This window comes from Dromiciops gliroides, chromosome 6 (assembly GCF_019393635.1).
Source record: "Dromiciops gliroides isolate mDroGli1 chromosome 6, mDroGli1.pri, whole genome shotgun sequence".
Taxonomy (NCBI): domain Eukaryota; kingdom Metazoa; phylum Chordata; class Mammalia; order Microbiotheria; family Microbiotheriidae; genus Dromiciops; species Dromiciops gliroides.
In genome coordinates, this window is record NC_057866.1 from 243115799 (window position 1) to 243123851 (window position 8053).

Below are 8053 nucleotides of genomic sequence, written 5' to 3' on the forward strand. Positions count from 1 at the left end.
CTGATTAGAAAAAAAGCGCGGTCACTAAAAAAAATGACTTGAGTTTTACTCACATGATCCTCCATCATTTATGTATATATGATCCCCCCTTCACTTTAACCTTTGATTATTTAGGGTTCAGTGGGTAAGAAGTGAAGACCAAGTAACTGTCATTTAATAGCAATTTATAGATACATAACACTTTTCACACCTTAGCCCTGAGAGGTAGGTAGTATATTAATTAGTATTCCCATTTTAGGATGGGGCAAGGGGTTGGGGAAAAGAAGAAAAAATACGCATTTGTTAAGCACCTACTATGTGTCAGGCAATATGCAACATTCTTTTTTTTTTTTTTTTAGTAAGGCAATTGGGGTTAAGTGACTTGCCCAGGATCACACAGCTAATAATTGTTAAGTGTCTGAGGCCAGATTTGAACTCAGGTCCTCCTGACTCCAGGGCCAGTGCTCTGTCCACTGCACCACCTAGCTGCCCCTGCAACATTCTCTACAAATATATCTCATTGAAAAAAATAAAAATAAAAATATTTTAAAATAAATTTTAAAAAATAAATCAAAAAACCCACCAAGTATGTCTCATTAGATCCTCACAACAACTCTGGGAATTAGGTGCTATTATTATCCTCATTTTACAATTGAGGAAACTGAGGGAGAAAGAGGTTAAGTGATTTATTCAAGGTCATACAGCTGGTAAGTGTCTGAGGCTGGATTTGAACTGAAGTCTTCTTGACTCCAGGCCCACTGAGTCACCTAGCACAGATGAAGAACGTGAGCATTGAGAGGTTAAGTGATTTATCCATGGTCATACAGTGTTAGGAGGGACCTTTCCTGACCAGTGACTGGATATGACTGCTATAGACCATCTCTCAATGGGAAGTCCCACTGAGGCACGACCCTGGTTGTAGGCGTCCAAGTCCGAAAGCAAACTTCTGAGTATGATTGGATCACTTGTTGTTTCTTATAACTGCATGTGTAAACCACATTTGGGAAACACTTCCCTCTCATCTTTCCTTGTCACATAGTTTGGCCTATTATGAAGTGAAGTATATTGGAACCTTGCTTCAACTAGGTAGTCAACCTTTTATAAGTGAGAATACCCAACTTCCTAAGGGATAATGTAGTAAGTGAGAACCCCCCAATTCACTTTGATAATTATTAGTCTATTTTGACCCTCTGCTTCCCATTGCTTAAAGGCCAGGATGTGACACTTTACTCCTTTCCCTGGGATTTTCAAGTAACCTGATGGGGGTTTGAAGGTGCCACTGACTCCAGCCCCTATCAGTGGCGTTCCCCCAATCTTAGGGAATCCCTTGCACCATAATTCCATTTAAACACTTAACAGATTGGCTTTTACTAAGGAATATTTATTTCAAAGGTATAGCAAGAGAAAACTATCCTCTCCTCCTCCCCTGCATAACCTTGTTATTACCTTAATAATATTTATAGTTTATCTCAGTTTCTATATAGCACAATCATACCAAGTTCCAAGTCCAAAGCTCTTGGGTCCTAGTCCCAGGTATCCTGACTTCTTAGGACTCCTCTGCTGGGGTTGGCTGTTGTATCTGGCCTGGAATCCTGCCTCCAAGGTCACAGTGGTTCAATTCTGGGTCTGACAATTCCACCACCTGAGCCTAGAATGAAACAGACCAAAACAAACTTCCAAATCTATTTCTTTTGGACCATGGAACCTAAAAGGGAGGAGGGAACCTACCACCCACTTAGTCAGTTCATGGAACTAGTGCTTTGGGTGAACATGACCTTCATCCTTTCTAGAAGAGCAGGAAAAAGAAAGTTATCGTCTCCATCTGATTGTTTTAATATGCAGCCAGTGGAAAAAAAAGCTGTTGCCACCCATGCAGTAGGGGAATCTGGATGTTTTCCTCCAGAAGCAAGATGCCTACGTGTTCAGTGATGTGAGCATGTGTAGCAGAAGGGAAGAAATAATTTTGCAATTCTTTTTTTTAGAATATAAATTAACTTTCTTTTCTAAAAGGTTTATATTGTTTCGGTTTTTTGGTGGGGCAATGAGAGTTAAGTGACTTGCCCAGGGTCCCACAGCTAGTAAGTATCAAGTTTCTGAGGCCAGATTTGAACGCAGGTCCTCCTGAATCCAGGGCCGATGCTTTATCCACCGCACCACCTAGCTGCCCCCTAAAAGGTTTATATTATGAACTTGACATTCATGAATAAAAATAAACTTTTCTATACACAAAGGATATTAAATATATATGTATGTATGTATGTATATATATATATATATATATATAGAGAGAGAGAGAGAGAGAGAGAGCTTATTTTTTAAAGTTTATATTAAATTCAACATGGATACCAACACTCCCTTGCTTCTCTGTGTCCCTTACTGAATTTCCTTCTGCTCTATTCTGCATGTTTTTTAAATGATTCACTGAATGTTCTTTTCTTCCTCTTTTTGGATCACTATAACTATCCGCCTACTCCCCTGTCATACCCAAATAAAAGCCCTCTCTTGTAGCAACTAAGTACAGTTAAGCCCAACAGATTTGTGTTGTATTGGCTGGGTCTGAAAACACGTGTCATTCTACAAATACAGTCCTTTACCTTTCCACCTCTAAAGGAGGATTTTTTGGAGTCATGCTTGTCTATTGCATTGGTCAGGGTTCTTAAATATTTCAGAGTTGTTTTCCTTTTGAAATGTTGCAATAATTTTAAAAATTATCCTCCTGATTCTGCTCAATATACTCCATATCAGTTCATGCAAGTATTCTCAGGTTTCTCCAAATCTGTCACTTTTGTCATTTCTTATATAATAGTACATTTCCCCCGTTACATTCATATACCGTAATTTGTTTGGCTGTTCTCTAAATAATAGGCACCTCTTTTCAATAAATGAATCCATCAACTAGCAAGCATTTATTAAGTGCTTACTGTTTTTTCAATACAACAAAAAGTGCTGCCATGAATATTTTTGAGCACAGGAGCCTTTTCCCTCTGTCCTTAATCCCTTTGGGTCTAATAGGGGTATTTCTGGGTCATAGTTTAGTGACTTTGTAGGTAGACTTCCAAATTGCTTTCCAGAATGATTGAACCAATTCACAGCCCCACCAACAGGTTACCTTCCCACCTACGAATCACTCCAAGAATTGTCATTTTCCCTTTTTTATCATTTTTTCTAACCTTAAGATTTTGAGGTAAAATTTTAATTTTGGTGCCTTGGGTGGTTTTTTTCTTCTATATAGTCTTTGATAGCTTGAATTTCTTTCTTGAAGAGCCACCCCTTATATCCTTTGACCCCCGCCCCCAATTCTTTTGTAGGAAATTATTTAGCCTCCCTTTAAGTTTGAATTCTTTCTTCAAAGGTCTTTTGCTGATTATATGTTTTCTTGTGTTCTCTTTGGTTTTCTTTATTCTCATTTCTTTTGGTGTCTTTTTAGAACTTTGTTGGGGCTTTTGTGGGAGAGCTGGGATCTTTTTTTTCTCCTCTTCTCCAATGTATTAAAGAAGGAACCAAGACCATTGTGATGTCAAGAGTAGGAGGTATGCAGAGAGGAGGGCTGATGTTAATAACTAAGAAGTTGAAGAAGAGTAGGAAGAAAGGAGGACAGCACTGATGCCAGCCTGAAGCCAGGGAGGGCAGTTACCTCACACAGAGACACCTGCAGAGAGGGGCCTGACAGCTCTTTATTCTACTAGCTGTCAAGAAGCAGGGGAGTCAGCAGCAGCTAGCTCTGGCATGATCTGCAAAATGTAGGTTCCTGGTTCTAGCTGCAACCTTGGAGGAAGAACGATGAAAAAGTTCCTGAGCCAAGGAAAGAGTGGGGAGGGGCTGAGTTAGAGGGGCTTGGGAGGAAATGGAGGATGGCTCCACCAGACCCAGCAGCCACAAACAGAACAGCCCAGAGAGAGATCTGAGACATGGCCTTGACAGCAGGACGATTCTGGTCCCCCTCAGGGGGAGCCTTCCATTCCCTGGTCCAAGCCCAATGGGATGGTTGCTCCGCCATGACCTCTTCACAACAGTGCTCTGGGAATTTCCACCTGGCCATTTTTACCTGAAGTACATTGGTGATAATGAGCTCCAGAATGATCTTGAATTCAGGGAAACCTTCCTAACTTCAGGTTCAGCAGTCTATAATCCATCCTGCCTGTGGGCAGTGTTGGGCAGCATGCTGGTGCTTACACCTGGGCTCAACTTCCTCCCAGAATGTCCTCCATCATTATCTTTAGTACTAGCATGTGATAAAGCCTCATGGGGGAGTTCTGCCTGATTAGACTGGGAATTCCTTAAGAACACAGACTGCATTTTGCCTCTTTTCATATCCACAGTGCCTACTAGGTGCCACAGTGGATAAAACATTCAACCTAGAGTTAGGAAGACCTGAGTTCAAATCCTGCCTCTGACTCTTAGTAGCTATGTGATCCTGCACAAATTACTTAATCCTGTCTGCCTCAATTTCGTAATCTGGGGGTAATAATTGATCTAACATTTGTAAAGTGTTTTACAAGAGTGTTTTATCAGTGCTAGCTATTATCTCTATGCTGACTATCCCTAACCCTCCCTACCCTGCCCATATCTCTCTGCTGATCTCTAATTTCACAACTCCAAAGTCCTTTCAGACATCTCCAACTGGATACCCAGGAGACGCCTTGAAATCACCATGTCCAAAATGGAACTCATTATCTTTTCCCCAAACTCTCCCCACCTCCAAACTTCCCTATTTCCTCCCAGTCTCTCAGGCTTACAACCCAGGTGTCATCCCTGACCTCCTGCTATTTCTCACCCCACTACACGCAATCTTTTGCCAAGGTCTGTGGATTTCACCTTTTCAACATATCTTGAATATGTCTGCTTCTCTCCGCTGACACTGCCACCTTCTAGTATAGTCTCTCATCCCTGACCTCATCCTCACGCCTGCCTCAAGTCTCCCTCTACCCCTTTCCAGCCTTCATTCAGCCACTAAAGTAATCTTCCTAAAACACTAGTCAAATCATGTCACCCCTATCCCCCAACTCAATTAACCCCTCCGGCTCCTTATCACCTCTAGTATTCAAAGCCCTTCATAATCTAGTCGCCTTCCTGCCGCTCCATTCTTCTTACACAGTAGCCCCTGATGAGTACTTCAATCCAGTGACACTGGCCTTCTCACGGTTCCACCAAAAAGAGACCCTCTATCTCTCAGCTGTGGGCATTGTCTCTGATTGTCCCCCATGCCCAGAAGACTCTGCCTCCTCATCTCTATCTGCTGGCTTCCTCTAAATCTCTCTTTTTTTCCTTTTTTCTTTTTGTTTCCAGTTTTTTTTTTTTTTGGTGAAGCAATTGGGGTTAAGTGACTTGCCCAGGGTCACACAGCTAGTAAGTTGTCGAGTGTCTGAGGCCGGATTTGAACTCAGGTCCTCCTGACTCCAGGGCCGGTGCTCTATCCACTGTGCCACCTAGCTGCCCCCCTTCCTCTAAATCTCAACTAAAAGCCCATCTTCTTCGGGCACCTTCCCCAGCCCTTCTTAAATCTAATGCCTTCCTTCTGTTATTTCCTCTTTATTCTGTAGGTAGTTTGCTTGTATATATTTGTTTTTTGTGAGCTCCTTCAGGGCAGGAACTGTCTTTGCCCTCTTTTTGTATCCCTAAGAATGCAGCATAGTAGGAGTTTAATAAATGTTTATTGATTGATTAATTGATTACTGGTGGCAGATGACTGTCTTGTGAGAAAGAAAGGTGACCAATTGCAAGTGCTGAGCAATAAATCTTGGGGCATAGATTATTTCTTTTCTGGACTTAGTGAGGAGGAAGACAACACAGTGTCTATGATTAAGGCAAAGGTGGGAGGCTGACCTTAAATGATCTAGACCAGTAGGGTCAAATTCAAATAGAAACAGATCCCCACATGCTATATATTCACTTAGAAAACCACAAATTAGCGTTACCTATATTGTATTTTTATTTATTTTGTTAAACATCACCCAATTACATTTCAACCTGGTTCATGTAAGGGCAGTGAATTTGACATCCCTGGTCTAGATCTCCCATTCTAGATGAAAAAATAAACACACAGAGAAGAAATTATTCCCTACCCTCTGATTTTTCAAACTAGTCACAAACTAGCCCCTTATAGAGGCTTCTGGGGATGGAGGAGACAACCAGGGCACCTTGAGTTCTGGGACAAAGACAGTAGAGATATTAAAACTCATGGTCTCTGTGGTTAGCATGAATTTTTTCTCTTTGATGAGAGCACAGGGACAGGGTAACAAAACATCCTGTCTAGCCCCCTGTTTCTGGGTGGTCTTTGTGGAAGGATTATCACTTATAGAGTTTCGTCTGCCACTTAAAAATCCCCAAGTTCTGAACTGCCTATCTCCAGCTAAGCCCTTATTAGGGTGAACAGAACTCTCACATAAGCTATGACATATGCCAACCTTGGTCTTTAATTAAATAGAAGAAAAACAGACTCCAAAGTCAGCACAAATCAACACAGGATAGCAAGGGGAAGAACAACAGGCTGATTTTGCATCTAATTAGCACAACTAGAACAACAACAGCAACAAAAAAAGAGCATCTACATCTCCCCAGCTCTCTCCCACACAGAGTCCACAACAACATGGAAGAATTTGACCCAAGAAATAGTCAGAAACTATCCCTTTTAAAACAAACAAAAAACTGATGCAGCAACCAGCACCCCAGCTCTGTCATGGAGTGGGAGAGGACCGAGGGACCCTTCAGAGTTTACCACATCTAAAATGCCGTGTCCACTTGGTGCTGGGTGACCACATGGCATCTTCAGAAATGGTCTTCATTCCCATTTGGTCCACTAGAACCTAAGAGGGCTAGTATGAGCATGTTCCATGCCCCTAGAAACTAAATGAACCTCTCTACTAGATGGAGCTGAACCTAGACCTGGAATCAAGAAGAACTGAGTTCAAATCTAGCCTCAGACACTTACTAGCTGTGTGACATTGGAGAAGTCACTTAACCTCTGTCTTCCAAAGTTTCCTCAATAACAAAATGGTGGTCATCACAGCATTTACCTCCCAGGGTTATTGCAAGAATAAAATGAAATGTTTATAAAGGGCTTTGCAAATTTTAAAGTGCTATGTAAATGCCAGTTATGATTATTAACACATAAGAATCTGTTGGTAGTAAATTATCTCTTGTAGTAAAAATATAGAGCTACCATATGATAATCTTTTGGTCCCTATTTATTTTGGCTGGACTACACAAAAAAATTAAAAGTTCTAAGGCTAGTTTCCAGACCCCTAATTTGTCCACTTCCCTTTGGCATTGTTTTGTCATCTTTTCCTTAACTGTTATTGTCACAAATTTAAAAATTTCCCTTGTTGGAGAAAACAAAGAATTTTCCATTTGCTGGATTTCTAGGTGTACTTCCCACTAGCAAGCTGTGATTTAATCTACTGGCAAGAAAACAGGAGTGGGAGCCTGGGTAACTTCACATTTGAAAGGGAAGCTACTTTTTTCTTTCTTTCTTTCTTTCTTTCTTTTTTTTTTTTTTTGTGAGGCTGACATCAACTAAGCCTGGGAAATGGGGTTCAAAAAGAAATCAATTGTTAGTGAATGGCAGAAAAACTAGTGAAAATGCCAGGCAAGTATGTGATGCTTGGCCCATTTATTTACTGATGTTGACACCTGAAGGGAAAACATCCAAGGCTGAGGACATGTTCAGGAATCTAGTTGTCAGCTGACTCATGGCTCTGTTCTATCTGATGGGTAGTACAGTCTCAATCTTCCCATGAAAGTCATTGGAAAATTAAGTGTAAGGGGTTGATTGGCTTGAGCTTACAAAGAGGTAAAACTTTGTCTAAGGGATTTGATTTGCATCTTCCTAAGGAGGGTAAGGACATGCTCCTTAGTGAATTCTGAATACATCTCCCTGACTGGGGCTTCCCTCAAGATGAATGGGTTGATGTGGTATACACATCATGGTAAGAGTTACTCCTTTATGCTGATCTTTATTTGGGGAGGGGAGGGGCACAATGGGAGTGAAGTGACTTGCTCAAGGTCACACAGCTAGTGTGTGAAGCCTCAGGTGCTCCTGACTGCAGAGGCAGTTTCTCCATCCACTAAGCCCCCA